General features: G+C 43.1%; 1 long non-coding RNA gene across 1 annotated transcript; it reads left to right on the top strand.

Moving 5' to 3' along the window:
• The first annotated feature begins 12,203 nt into the window (after window positions 1-12,203).
• Window positions 12,204-14,740, top strand: LOC114764327 (uncharacterized). Its single transcript, XR_003742496.1, has 3 exons — window positions 12,204-12,435; window positions 12,769-12,876; window positions 13,832-14,740. It is a non-coding gene; the product is annotated as an uncharacterized LOC114764327 (long non-coding RNA).
• The last annotated feature ends 651 nt before the right edge of the window (window positions 14,741-15,391 follow it).

Raw genomic sequence — 15,391 nt, 5'->3', positions numbered from 1 at the left:
TTCTGATTACAAGTCTCTTTCTATACACAGTAGGCCACCACAGGTATATGACACTGTGATTTTATCTGTGAACCACAATTTCACTACGGTGTGCTGATTGGTCAGAGTCATATTAACATCAGAGAGGTATTCACTGTCTTTTAATCAAACTATTGACGCACAAATCAAAATTCTCATGTTTATACTGTGGTGAAAAATGCACAGAGCAATACTCACAATGCCTTGTGTGTTTCATACTGCTGAAACGTCCGGCTAAAATTGTCAAGGAAAAGAATAAACCTTTTGTCTTATACAGCGATACACCAGCCATGTTGTACAATGATCATGTTCCTTAACACTTGAGTGGATGTTTCTATAAAGGTATAAAGGTAAAGGTATTGCTTAAATGATGCATAGACACAATACCTGGGAAAAGCCTTGTGACTGACTAATCTCTCATTGGTCAATGCATTTTTGAAACTAAGCACGTCAGGCCAAAAATCACACATCAAATGAAGCAATTTGTCAATACAGTTTTTCCACAGGATGGTAGGCTGTGTTGGAAGTTCAGTCTGAGAAAAAAACTACATTAAGGTTCAGCTCATGCAAAGTTCACACACACACACACACACACACACACACACACACACACACAGAGAGAGAGAGAGACTTGACAGGGTGATACCACAGCTTTCAATTAAGAGATTAAGTGTAACAATTGCCTGTGAATAATTATGTTTTGTGGACTTGTAATGGCCATGTAATGGTGATCTGTATGTGTGTGTGGTTGTGGGTGTGTGTAAGGATCAGAGATAGATGCTCTATACTTCCTGTATCTACGCAGTGTGTGATCTGTGGGGCTGCTTTTTTTTTTCTTTTCCTCGCATGCATATGTATGAGAGAGCGACCAGGCCTGGTGTGCATTTCAGCGCTCGGCTCCCCGTTCACTCCGTCTCTCCCTAATGAAGCTGCACGCTAAAATTGATGCGCCTCTTTAATGCAGGCCTCTAATTTGCGTTTAATGCTTTTAGCCGGACCCTGGTGAGAATCAGCGGCGAGTTTTACGGCTGTAAACGAGGGAAAGGTCAGCCGTCTGCCACGCTCAGTCCACCAGACGCGATCAATGTGCCTAATATCCCCCTAACTTTGTTGTCTGGGCTACTTAGAAAATCAAAACCATATTTATGACGCTCATTTTCCCCGCGCTGCTTTTTTAAAGGATGGACACGCGTTCACAGATGAAAGCTTTGGCCCCGCCAAACCCCTTTATTCCTTTATTCCTCCCTCCATCATTTAAATTGGCAGCTTTATACCTTTTTTATCTCCTTTGTGGGGATTTTCAAAGGCCTCCGCGCTCCTTAAAATATTTAAACAGGGGAATAACCAGAGAGTAACCATTTCGTTAAATTTGGCCACATTATGGGAATCGTGCTGTCAGCGGAGCGGAAATATCAAAGCCCGGCAGTGCGCCGGGACCCACACACGTGTGCGCGCACAACAGGGATTGTCATTACGAGCGAGAGGTGGGCCGAAAAAAAAAAAAAAGCCATGCAAACAAAGAATGAATCGCACGAAAAAGATTTTTAAAAGAAAAAAAAAACATGAATAATGCAGAAAACAAGATGAGAACATATGGATCGAGTTACGCCTAATCATTTCCCTAAGCCTTAACTACCGGTTGCCGCTAAACCGGCGAGAAAAGTTGGGGAAAAACAGATCAGTGTGAATAAGTCCAGGAAGACGTGCACTTGTTCAGCATGTCATTGATCAAATTAGATTAGCTGCGGCTAATCTAGCGCTCGTAGCTCTGTGTTAGGCGCTGCAATTGGATGCCATTGTTTTAAATGAGGGACAGGGAGCAGATCTATTTTATCGATGAGGGGTCATTACTCGCGGGTTCCGTGGCCGGGTTGTGAGTATGATGCATGGTCCTGTCTATGGCTCACAATTATTTCTTTCAGCATGCCTCACACACACACACACACACATGACCCAGCTGGTGATGGATGGGTTAAGGCGTGTCTCTGTCGGGTAGCTCTGATATAAAAATGATACATTGCGTGTGTAAAGATTTAATGTGTGTGTTCGCCTGACAGATATGATTGCCACAGCCAGCCTGTCTGAGTGACACACAGTGGCAGGAAGGACACAAGCTGCACAGGCTGGATGGCAACGGTCCTCAGCAAATGGGTGGGCATGGTGACATGACATGGAGATGACATGTGTCAGCCAACGTCTGTCCTGCATGACAGTGTGTGTCATATAATAGAGTGTCTGTGTATGTGTATGTCATTGCACATAATCTGTCATAGTCAATCATAGTGACAATGTGAGCAAAATACAACATATTATAACCATGTAACCTACATATATAATGTAATATAAAGTACCAGGGGCGAGAGTTGGCCTGAATTGTCTGGAACTGAGTTCTGCTAAAAGATTTAGTGGAAAAAGATTCAGCTAAAAAATTCAGTGGCAGAACACAGTCCCAAAAAAGGTGGAGAGCAGCTACCTGCATTAAATTTTGATGTACAAACATAAGACCAATAAACAGGACTGTGGAGATCCATGACAATAAATGAAATTCAAGCAAGAACATCAAGACCACAAAAATCAATACTGTGCAAACCTATACAAAATAACCCAAGAATAACCAAATATTCTTGGTGGCCTAGCAGTTCACGAAGCATCCCTGTAAGCAGAAGTTTGCCGGTTCGAATCCCGACCCGCCAAGGTGCCACTGAGCAAAGCACCGTCCCCACACACTGCTCCCGGGGCTCCTGTCATGGCTGCCCACTGCTCACCAAGGTTGTTGTGTCACCATGTGCTGTGCTGAAGTGTTTCACAATCACTTCACTTTCACTTCATATTTCTCATGTATCTCATGTATCTCACAAAAGTCAGTACACCCCGTACATTTTATTATTTCCTTGGGACAACACTGAAGATATGACGTAAAGTGATCAGTGTACAGCTTGAATAAGAGTGTAAATTTGCAACAAAACTAAGAAGCTAGTGAGTAAAATAACCAGGCTCATTAGGGTAAATTATTGAAAACTGCATTTAAACTCGAACAAGCTCTTTATCAGTTTAAAGTTTAAGACCCAGTCATTTTGTGTCTTTGTGCATGACAGGATTGTTGAGCTTCACAAGCAAGACCTCTCACAACACACCACCGCTGCCAAGGTTATTTATCCGTCTCTCTGCATGGCTTAGCATTCTTCTCCATCCTCAAAGTATACTGTGAAAGTTTTAACCATCACCCTGAGTGAGCAGTGGGCAGCCATGACAGGCCCCCGGGGAGCAGTGTGTGGGGACGGTGCTTTGCTCAGAGGCACCTTGGCGGATCGGGATTCGAACCGGCAACCTTCTGATTACGGGGTCGCTTCCTTAACCCCTAGGCCACCACTGCCCCAGTTATTATTATCATTATTACTAATACAACTTAATAGGCTTTGTTAAGCAGGTAAGACAAATTATACCAACTACTTTTAAGAAAACAACTAGTTTCTCGGGACCATTTTTTTCTTCCTCCGTTTGTGGTGCCACATTGATGGATTTGCCTATAGTGCCTATGCCACAAGCCGGCCCTGACAGGACTATACAATGAAACATCACAATGAGGTACCATTGTTAGGTGGAGTCATAGTTCAAGGTCTCATGAAGCCGAAGTGAAATGTGTACTGAGGAAGGCTGTGGAAGAAGCAGCCATCACACCTCTCCTGGGAGTTGTGGGAGTCTCCCGCCTATTAATACCATTACTGTCTCTGTGAAGACGTTTGGAACTCACGCTCTGTATAAATGCAAGAACACACGAACACACACATAATTCATTACAGAAGCCCAACTCATATTTGGTTCCCAGAACACAGATGCTGACAGTACGGCGCACACAACATCTCTGCATTAAAACACAGCTCATTTATGAGTTTATAATATAATGTCTACGGTGTAATATATGGACCCTGTCTCCAGGGCAACCAAACTGCTTTGGTTTAAAAAACAAAGTGAGGAAATAATTCTCTGCTAAAATGAAAATGGAGATTTATATGAAGGGGAAGTGAAAGCAAGAGTCAGCAGCTACGGGGAAATGATTCCAAACTCATTACAAGGTGCTTTCTGTCTCCCTCACTTTCATATCGAGCGCAACGCAACAGAGAGAGAATAGCACCTCCATTTCTCTCTGTTGCTCTGTTAACGCGAGGTGCTCTGTACAATTGTGCCTGAAACTCGATTATGATAACCCGTCAGGGTTTTTAATTCAGGGAAAGATATTAAATGTGGAAATGGTGGCATGCTGGAGGGTTTTTGAAGGCAAAAACAGGCACATGCTGATGCAGTATACAGATTCAAGTATTTTTCTCTGCAGCTTTGAGGGACGATGCGTGCGAATGAATGTACGTGTTTGTGTATTGTGTATTTTTTCTGTTCCATATTACGTTCAGGAATTTTTCACTATGAAATATCTTCACACTGTTCCATTCACAGACAGCCTAATACCTTCAGCATGACAGGCAGGGGAATAGACGACTTCTCATCTAAGGTCAAAATGACCACCGTCTGGATATTCAGCATGCCAACTTCGCTAATCTCTCTGGAACCAAATGCACTGACGGTGACGTTTTGGATTTCTATGTTGTGTAAGTGTTGAGTATGTGTGTGTCACCTTCTGTTTGAAGGATTCTTATCTCTCTCTTACCAATGCTGTCGCAGCTGTTTTTTGGGGTACGCGGGCATGTCACTTAACATTAATAAGAAACAAGACCAACGAAAAGAAATAAATTGTACATTATAAACATGCGAACTTGCACTCATCTGACATCATATCAGAAATAAAATAAAGCTCTGCCTCAACAGGAAGAAAACGTTGTTATGGAGGTTACAATGTTATGCTGGTAACCAATCCATTTGAGGCAATGGGACAAGGGAATGAAAATAATCTAGATAAAACGACTTCACTCTGGATTTCATAAATAATTACACACCAACATTAAGACCTGGGTGGATAGTTAGACTCTAGATCATAACATAAATTGTGAAGCTGTACAAAATAACTTTTCATTAATAATTTGTTTTCACAAGAAAACGTTGTCAATTTGAAGAAAACCAGAATGGCTTAATTGCCAAGATGCAGAGCACACTACCATCTCTGCCCTCCAGTACAATCATCACCCTCAGAGCAAAATTGATTTGTGAAATTAAAACGACTGAACGTCCGAAAGGGAAATAATTCATCGGTTAAAGAACCAGTGTGGCCCAGCGCTTCACGTCTCCATCCGCCGACATTCCAATTATATTGAGTCGAAAATCCCCCCTTCAGCTGAAAAAGCCATTACATATGTTTTGTGATGGGAGACGAGATTGCATCAAAACGGAATTTCGCACTCGATGTTCCACCTATCTACAATCACGCTCGTCTTGAGACAACGCGCGATTAGACGACAACGCCGCTGATTACATCTGCTGCGCTTCATTCGTGCCGTGGTCTTTCCTCCGGACTGCCGGCCTGACCTGCGTCCCAGCATGGCCCTGGCCACCAAACGCGGCTCTTCTGGTCCCGCCGCCGTCTGCGACGGAGACGCGGGTTTTCTGCTTTTGCGAAAATATCACTGAGCAGCCCTTTCCGAGGCTTTTAATCAGATTTCGCTTTGCTCACCTCATCTCGTCTCTGTAGTTTGCATACCACCTCGGCCCATCCTTTGTTTTCTCAATATTTGTGTGCTGATGTGCAGCAGCAAATGGCTATTGCACCCAGAGTTCCGGTTCAATGCGGAGGGGGAACAAACAAACCGAGAAACAGGAAAAGTAAAAACAAAAAAAAAAATAATGCCCCGATCGACAGCGGCATGGCTCTAGTGGAATTTCTGTGTTAAATTTATGTATTTGGACGAATGTGCAGCGTAGCCTGCAGCAGCCATTACTGTTCCACTCAAAGAAAAGGTTCACAGAGCACCATGTGATTGATGTCTGGAAATCAGATCCCTTTTAATATATTGCAAGAGAGCACCTGAACGTGGAACAGTGTGACTTTGCGGAACGGTGGAGAGGCGCCAGTGGCACTAAGAAATGAGACACCAAAAAGACCAAGACAGAAAGAGGAAAAAAGGAATAAAAAAAAAATCCAGTTTTACAACAAAACAGACCAAAAAAATCACAGAATCCAAAAGGAATCATTTCACTGCTGTAAGTATTAATGCTTCAACATTAACACTTTTTTAATGTTTTAATTCAAATTAATGATAAACATTGCTCCCATTATACTCTCATAATTTCCTTTTAGGTGCAGTTACTGTAAAGCAAGGCAAGGCAAAAAGTTGCTCCAGGGGGAGGACTGTCCCTGTAACTACTGACTGTAAGTCGCTCTGGATAAGGGTGTGTGATAAATGCTGTAAATGTTAATGTAAGCTGAATCCGGTCACTGAGTTGGCAGCTGGTTGTTGGCTCTGTTAATGTACACTGTATGTTGCACTGATTCTGTCTGTTTTGCAATAAAGGTGAAAAGAAAATCTGTTGCCGTGCTTTGGGTGGCATGGTCAATAGGGTTGTGTTACATGAGTGTTGAATGTGAATCGGTCCTTCTCCATCAGCATCAGCTGGGGCTGATCAGGACTCCTTCATCGGGGGCATATGCACCAGCTGTGTGCGCGCAGAGGTGTCACAACCTTCAACCAAACGGTGTTCAAGTATACTATTTGAATTGTAAGATTATTCATCATTCATCACAGCCTATCGCTGTGAATAACTGGATTATTGTGGGCTATTTTTTTTTGTAATTGATTGAGACACCACTATTCAAGGCCATATTAACTAGTTCACCCATCCAAAAAAATGGAATTAAATTTTGCATGTTTGTGTTAGTGATGCCCAATAGATGACAATAACAGAGATCCAATTTGTGACATACCTTGCACGTAAAGGGTATTTGGAGTGTAGGGAATGGAGTAGACGTGAGAACGTTGAGATGGACTCTACGCCACAACTTGGATGTGTGACATACTGACGGTAGGGGTGGAAACAATCCTGAATAAGTGAGAGATGTCAGTCATGTCTACATGCTCCTCACACTTATAAACTTTGTTCATAAAAATGGTTAAAAGTTCATCTTCTGGCAAGCAATCCTTGTTTGTATTTGTTCTCTGCAGTACATCCACTTTCTTCAACAAAAATATCACAATCTCCTATCTTTGAGAGAACCTTCAGTCCTCACCAAGACAGAGAAATTTGAATACATACCCAGTCAACAGATTTGCTTCAACTGAGCACAATCGTTCAGAAAACACACAGTCCTTTTCATAACTGCACTCTTTCTTCAGAAGATTAAAAACATTTGGGGTGCCTTGTTCCATCAAGACAGATACATCAGAAAGGAGGGGGAGGTGCTGGCAGAAGACTTGCGTTCTCCCTCCGTCTCTCTCCGGCGCCCCTTCTTCCTTCTCCCGCTCGCTGTGGCTTTGTGTTGCGCCGCGCTCAGCCCGTTTGAAGTGTGTGTCAGTGTCTTTCTGTCTCTCTGTCTTTCGTTAAATTAATAAGCCCACTTTGAACCTACTGCACGAATCGGCTTTCAGATGCGCTGCGCGGCCGAGGGGAAGGGACGCTTGGAGGCAGGGGCGCGCCAGAACCCGGGGCTCTGTTGACAAACCGATCTCTGCTCCCCTCCCGGCGTCCGCCGGTTCTGCCGAGCAGTAATGAAAGAAAAATATGAATCTGGACAAATGGGCGAAGGTCGGCCTGTGTCCGTGCTGCTGTGTGGGTGGGAGAGAGAGGCGCAGGGTGCGGGAGCGAGTTTTGGGGTGGGGAGTTATAATGGAGTGAGGGAAAAGGCCACTAGAACATCCCAAAAGCCCATCAGAACCCCAAGGATTTACATAAACTGCCCACAGTACCCATACAGCCCCCCCATATGTGGCAATAATGGAGAAAGAGAGAGAGAGCGATAAAAGAGAAGAGCCACTAAGGGATAACACACACAATCGCACACACACACTTACTTAAAAAAAAAAAACCTATCCTGAACCATGAAGATGCTTGGAATAAATCATCATTAATTTGACCCAAAATAAGGATCTGGGGATCACACAGAAAAATAAACACGCAGGAAACAACTCCTTTTTTTTTTTTTTCCCCTTTACTCAAGAGAGGAACGTCTCGCTGAACTCCTTCAGCTCTGATTGCTGCTAATTACTCCCCCTTTGTGTTCTCTGTGCTCTAATTTTACTGATTGGCCTGATATTGTTTTGTGCTGTTGGTTCTCCACCTTCTCCCCCTTTTCCATGACACCCTCTCCCCTCCGCCCTCGGCTACTGCCGACGTGTTAACACAGCGCAAACCGCCATCAGTGCGCGCCTCCGTCATGGTTCTGTAACTCCTGCTGACCAGCAATCACACACCACAAGTGTAAATGTACTGTTTGGTGTAGGGGTTATGCGGATTCATGGTTTAATGGGGTGTTTTGTTGACTAATGCGGGTTCGTTTTCCTCCTAGTACGTAGAAAACATACAATTATTACGCTTCTTGCTGTGGTGTTGTGTATTGAAAGTGAAAGTGAAGTGATAGTCAGGGTAAAGACTGCAACACAGCACATGATGCACACAGCGAAATGTGCCCTCTGCTTTTAACCCATCACTCTTGGTTCTTGCACTGTTCCTCTTCACTCTGCAATAGTCGGTCTCATCACGGATGGGGACGACAAGGAGAACAGAGAATTGACCCGGGACTTTGTAGACCACTGCCAGATCTACCTCTAGATCAACATTGGAAAATTCAAGCAGCTGGTGGTAGATTTCCACGGGCACAAACATCCTCCACTGCAACCACTAAACTGGACCCACAACTCAAATGCTCTCTACAGAAAAGGGCAGTTCAGGCTGTACCTGCTGCGGAGGCTCAGGTCTTTTGGAGTAAATGGGCCACTCCTGAAGACCTTTTATGACTCTGTGGTGGCCTCAGCCACCTTTATGGTGTGGTCTTCCTGGGCAGCAGCATCTCTGCTGGGGACAGAAAGAGACTGAACAGGCTGATCCGGAGGGCCAGCTCTGTTCTAGGATGCCCTCTGGACCCAGTGGAGGTGGTGAGTGACAGGTGAGCTGTCGTCCCTTTTAGACAATATCTCAGACCTAATGCAGGAGACCCTGACAGCACTGAGCAGCTCCTTCAGTGGTAGGCTGCAGCATCCATGATGTGGGTGGGATGTCTTTACTGCCAACCGCTGCAAAACATACATACATAGACTATCGAACATACACATCCAATACACCGTAGTTTTTTTCTTATGTGCAATCTATGTACATACATAAATATGCTTTATAGACATACAGTACAGGCCAAAAGATTGGACACACCTTCTCATTCAATGTGTTTTCTTTATTTCCAGGACCATTTACATTCTCAATAAAGGCATCAAAAATAAGAATGAACACATGTGGAGTTATGTACTTAACAAAAAAGTGGAGATCTGACCTCCACAGTCACCGGACCTGAACCCAGTCAAGATGGTTTGGGGTGAGCTGGACCGCAGAGTGAAGGCAAATGGGCCAACAAGTACTAAACACCTCTGGGGACTGTTGGAAAACCATTTCAGGTGACAACCTCTTGAAGCTCATCGAGAGAATGCCAAGAGTGAGCAATGCAGTAATCAGAGAAAAGGGCGGCTATTTTGAAGAAACTAGAATATAAAACATGTTTTCAGTTATTTCACCTTTTTTTGTTAAGTACATAACTCCACATGTGTTCATTCATAGTTTTGATGCCTTCAGTGAGAATCTACCAATGTAAATGGTCATGAAAATAATGAAAACACATTGAATGAGAAGGTGTGTCCAAACTTTTGGCCTGTACTGTGTACATATATATTTAATACACTCATACACAGCTATTTCGAGATTATTTATTTGTATGGTGAACTTTTTAATATTATACTGTCAGTACAGTCTTTATGCTATTTGATTTTTTTTTTGCTCTTATCTTGTACTGCCTACTAAATTTCCCACATGTGGGACTAATAAAGGATCATCTTGTCTCATCTCTTAACTGTCCGAACTGGGCAACGCCGAGACATTTACATTTTCTAGCTGCTCCAGTGTAATGAGTGGCCCTCAGAGTCAAGGCTGCAGCTTTTAGTCCCCAGGGTCATGAAGAAAACCACCATCACACTGTTTCACCATGTTTCATGGCAGAGATATTCTTCTGAGGATAATATTTTGTACCCGGCTTCAGGCCAAAAGGCACAATTTTGGTCCCATCAGACCACAGAATCTACTTCTATTTCCAGTCTCCCACGTCTTGTAACAACTCCAGAAGAATCTAACATTATCACAACACAGCCCAGATTTGAGGATATCTTTGAAAGAGTTTTTGTACCAGCTCACAACTCATGGTGCCAAATTCTTTCCTTCTCACATGGACTATACAAAACAAACCTAATCAAAAAATCAAGCTACATGCAGATTCCTGCTTACTTTTTTTTTCCAATAAAAAAGTAAGAACACTGCTGCTTGGCTATAAGAGATAAGCAGGAGGCAAAATGCGAGTACAGGATTAAGTTTAAAAAGGGTAACGCAAACCAAGCAAAATGTCCTGAAGCAAGCTGGAGATTAAGAGGCTGACCATGCAAAGATGCACTGTATCAAAGTCAGAAAAAAGAATCAGGTAACAGTCTTTAATTCTTTTCTATAACATTAGAATGATGAGGACACTGCCATGCTTTCCAGTCCACCACTTAAATCCAATAATTTTCCAATAAATACACAGCATGCACAGCTCAAAGTGCACACAACAAAATGTGTCCTCTGCATTTTAGCCATCACCTTTGGTCAGCAGCGGGCAGCAATGAAAGGCACCGGGGAGCAGTGTGTGGGGACTATGCCTTGCTCAAGGAGACATCAGTAGTCTGCTTCCTTACTGATAGGCCACTACTGCCTCTCTACTTTTTGTTTCCAGTATTATGTTAGTGTTTCACATATATTTTGGGTAGATACAGTATGATTAATAGTCTTACACTTCAGGTTAACTATCCACTGGTGCTAAGAAGATTTGATCCTGGGTCGGATCACCCTTCTCACCTCTTCTACGTAAAAAAAAACTTTGAGTTTGAGGGAAGGCATCTGAATGAATGATGAAACGCATATATAAACGCATATTATATCTAAACCCAAACCAGCTTGTTTTTTTTCTTTGTACATGTAGTGAGGATGTTGAGCATTCATTACAATGACAAAATCATGATGTCCATGTGAAATGCTGCTTGGACACAAAGGCAAAACACAAATTTTGGAAAGATATTCTGATCTGAATTTTCTGATGCACATAAATTACACACAGATGGAGACAGTCAGATGGTCCTGTCGGATGGTCCTGGTAACAAGTGTTTAATTTGTAATGAGTTTATAAAAACATAATTGGACATTGGTAATAACAAATCCAAATTAAATGCATTTTAATTACACAGCAACATGTGAAAATAGTTAATGGCCACTGTGCACACTGTACTGTGTGTGCGTCTCTGTGTTTGTGACTGACTGCTTTGCAGCTGGAGCAGTAAAGCTGGTCAGCACAGACAGGTGAACTCAATTTGACACTGTGTCAGTGTGTGTGTGTGTGTGCGCGTGTGTGTGCGTGCGTGCGGGATTACTTGTTATAAAATGTTATTGCCTTACGGACAAAATAAATCCCCCCTGACACTCTAAAGGTCAATCTACAGAAACAAGGACCTGAACAGACAGGAAATAAGATTACACACACACACACACACACACACACAGACAGACAGAGAGAAAGGGAGAGAGCCCGGAGGAGCAGACGGAGTGTGAGTGATGAGCAGAGATCTGTCACAAACTGGGGTCTCTACCACAATTAAAACAACAAGCATTTGTCAACTGAACATTTCAGGTGAAACGGGCCTAGTCAATCAGTGGCAATTGTGCCCTTACACACATAAACACGTGTCTGTAGGACTTTGTGGGGACCTAGTCTAAAAAGCATGTATATGGATGCAGTGAGTGTGTGTGTGTGTGTGTGTGTGTCTGTTGGAATTGGAATGTGTTTCATTTTGCACATAAAACAATGCGGTACATATAGGGAGCCAAAAAAAAAACAAAAAAAAACAGCACATTGGTCCATGAGTATTTGCTACTGGTGTGTGTTGGGAAGTGGGATGCACCGTGGTGCCTGTTAAAACAATGAGCATCGCTCCGGCTTACATTATGCAACTGAATGTGTTACACAAGCTCATGAAATGCAGAAAAACAGATCTTCAGCAATGATTCACCACGGACAAAGAAAGGAGACACTTTGCTCCAAAACAGAATTTTGTGATTATTAACCTGGGTCTAACAGTGTGGGTCTAATTTAGGAGGAGTTTGGGGAAGGAGATGAGGGAAAACGGGGGAGACCCCAGCCTGTCGGGGTCTCTGGGCTTTTAATGAGTCGCTGATTAAAAGAATAGAAAAAAAACACAACAGGTAAGCCAACACTTATCTCGCTCACAGCCCATGAGCGTAATTAATGTGCCAGTTCGTACTGACCGCAAAACACACGCACACACACGAGCAAAAACACACACGATTAGCCTCAACGCTTGCTCCACTGTCCTATCTCTCTTTAACACATGCTCACACCGACACGTCTTTGTAGGGACCCTGTTTTACTGCTAAACTTCGGGGGAAGTAGTGTGTGTAGTGCGGCCCACACACACATACACACGTGCACGCAGTGCCTGAAAGAATAGTCTCCTTCTCTCGGGTTTGAGCTGAAAAGGCCATAAATCAAAAGGACGAGTTTTTCTTTCTCTCCAGGTAAAAGGGGCTGCAGACTGGAACGGGGAGTATAGCCACCCACCACACACCATGACAAAGCGCAGATCTGTGCCGTCTGGCGCGCCCGGCAGGGGCTGCTTCTCCCAGGTAACTCAAACACCTGCGTAACTAGGGCAACCGCTGCGTGCGAGATTATACCTAAGCGAGCGTTTCCCATCCGAAGGTTGGCGCCAACACGCCAAACGCAGAACGAGTGCAGAAACGCGGGAATAATAATAGCAGAGGAGAAAAAAGTCTAACTTTAAGTAACATCAACCTCCCCACCCCCCGCGCATCTATGCAGCAGTGGGTCGGTAGATGAGCGGGGCGAAGACGTGAAATTTAATTTGCGCTGCTGTAATTGTGCTACCTGATAGGAGGCAAATTCTCTAATGTGAAACAAACCACACACACACACACACACACACACACACACAGAGCAGAACAAAACTGAGGCAAAAGGAGTAAGTCTACACACACACACACACACTCAAATACACACACTATGGGAGGTAAATTTTCTCATATGAGTTTCAGCGTGTGAACTGGAGGTGATATTATCAAACGCTGATGGAGTACGGCGATCCAGCAGTCAGAACACGGTCCTGCGGAGCACCGCGAGACTCCGGCGACGAAGAGATTTTAAAGTGAGAAATGACGGCATGGACTCGCAATAAAAAACACTCTCCCCCTCTCAACCGGAGCGTAATGAGAATAAAATACAGAGGCCGACATTTAACTTCAGAGGAAATGAGCTCAAAGGCATGTCAAATTACGGGACCATTAGTCTTCTCTGTGTGCGGGTGTGCTGTGCTGAGAATGCCAGCAATTCAATCGTTTTAACTGTAATATTTGTCCTTCTTTGTGCAATAATAAACGGCCCGTTACCCAATTTGGGGCAGAAGGAGGACCAGCCCCTCCACACCGATTATACACGTTGTTGAAATTTGAAACTCAGACACTGACGTGAAGACAGAAAGAAAACATTACAATTTTCATGAAATGTGAAAACATTTTGTCACTTTAAAGAGAAATTGACAAGGATATAACCAATATTATCTAGGAAATATCATCTGAGACTACAAATCCAGGGCAGAACTTGGAATCAAGCAAGAAGCTAAGCGACGGGTCCAGGACTACTCATCCGAATCCTCGCCTGGAACTGTAGTTTCAAATCAAGATATGCTCATCACCAAGACCAGCACGTCACAAAGACTTTCAGTGTTACGGTCAGGAGTTTACTTTTTACATTATCTTACTTACTGACCAGTCCAGTTATTTTCTTGCTTTATTTTTTATCTGTAAAGCTCCACTAACCAGTGGACCTTGTGGCCACACAAATTGTCAAGCCCAATCACATTTTCTCTTTCATTGAAGGCATGAAAATTCTTCCGCCTTCATGCTTTCAAGCACGTAGTACAAACATCATGTTTATTTCAACTAATTGATATAGACCTCCAATCATTTATTTTCCAGTTTATATTTGTTGTTTAGAATCTGTTTGGATAAGAATATGAGCATTGGGATCATGGTTCTGCTCGATGGAGAATTGACAGGATTTTAGTAAACTGCCCTGTAAAACTTTATGATCACGGCCCAACATTACAGAGCTAAGCTAACTATGATTTTTGCTTTAACTATAATTCTTTGCACCACTATATAATAATTGTTTAGAGTATTTGTGAATGTCAGATCCACTATTATGCCACTGAGAATGCTTGAGTTAAAGTGCTAATATCTTAGTTGCCTCTTCACCAATTTAAAGTAAGCAGGCCCTACTAGTCTATGTCTGTATATGTCTGTAAATCTGGAAGACTCTGGACACTCCCAACAACCTATGAAAATTAGTCTTTGTTTCGTCTTTGTCACTGCCTGGTTATTGACTGTATTTCCCTGTCCATGTCGTCGTGTATTGTGCTGTGCGTTGTCTTTGGGGCATGTTGTTTCAGTAAACCCTGTCTTGTTAAGTTCAGCACACGCGTCCTCCATTTCTGCCATGTTGTTGGCACTGTTGCCCAGTGAAAGATGGAATAGAACCTGAGACTGGAAGCAACGTTTGCTAGAGCCGCTCCAGCATTTGCTGTTTAACCCCCATGCTATTAAATTGGGTCTTACTCACACTATTTGTATCTTTGATGACTTACACTTGCAATAAAAGAAATCCCTTCACAGCAGAGAGACTATTAATTCTGAGACTGGGAAACAGGAAAAATTCCAATCTGCGTAATCTTCCGTAAGGCTTCACTTTTTCTTTCATTTGCAGGTTTTGAAGGGTTTCCGGGTAGAACAGTACAAACACACACACACACACACACACACACATTAAAACACAGACAACAAAAAATCTGTTCAATTCAATATCATAAATTTATGCAGAGAACAGTCACACTCAGTACACGCATATACACACTCACCAACACACACCCATTACTCATGTCTTGGTGAGCCTACATATTCATGTTGAAATAAGGAATTCCAGCCCACAAGTGCATCATATATGCAGTTTGTATAAAACGGAATGTAGAAGATGGTTCTGTGGTTACAGTTCCCCCTGTGTGTCACCACGGTTAGATTCTCATTTTAAAGAACTGTGCATTGTCTTTGAAAAAGACGGTGGGTTTGG

The sequence above is a fragment of the Denticeps clupeoides genome, chromosome 15 (genome assembly GCF_900700375.1).
Source record: "Denticeps clupeoides chromosome 15, fDenClu1.1, whole genome shotgun sequence".
NCBI classification, from domain to species: Eukaryota; Metazoa; Chordata; class Actinopteri; order Clupeiformes; family Denticipitidae; genus Denticeps; species Denticeps clupeoides.
Note: the sequence above shows the minus strand (reverse complement) of the source record. Positions and strands in the feature narration are given on the sequence as shown.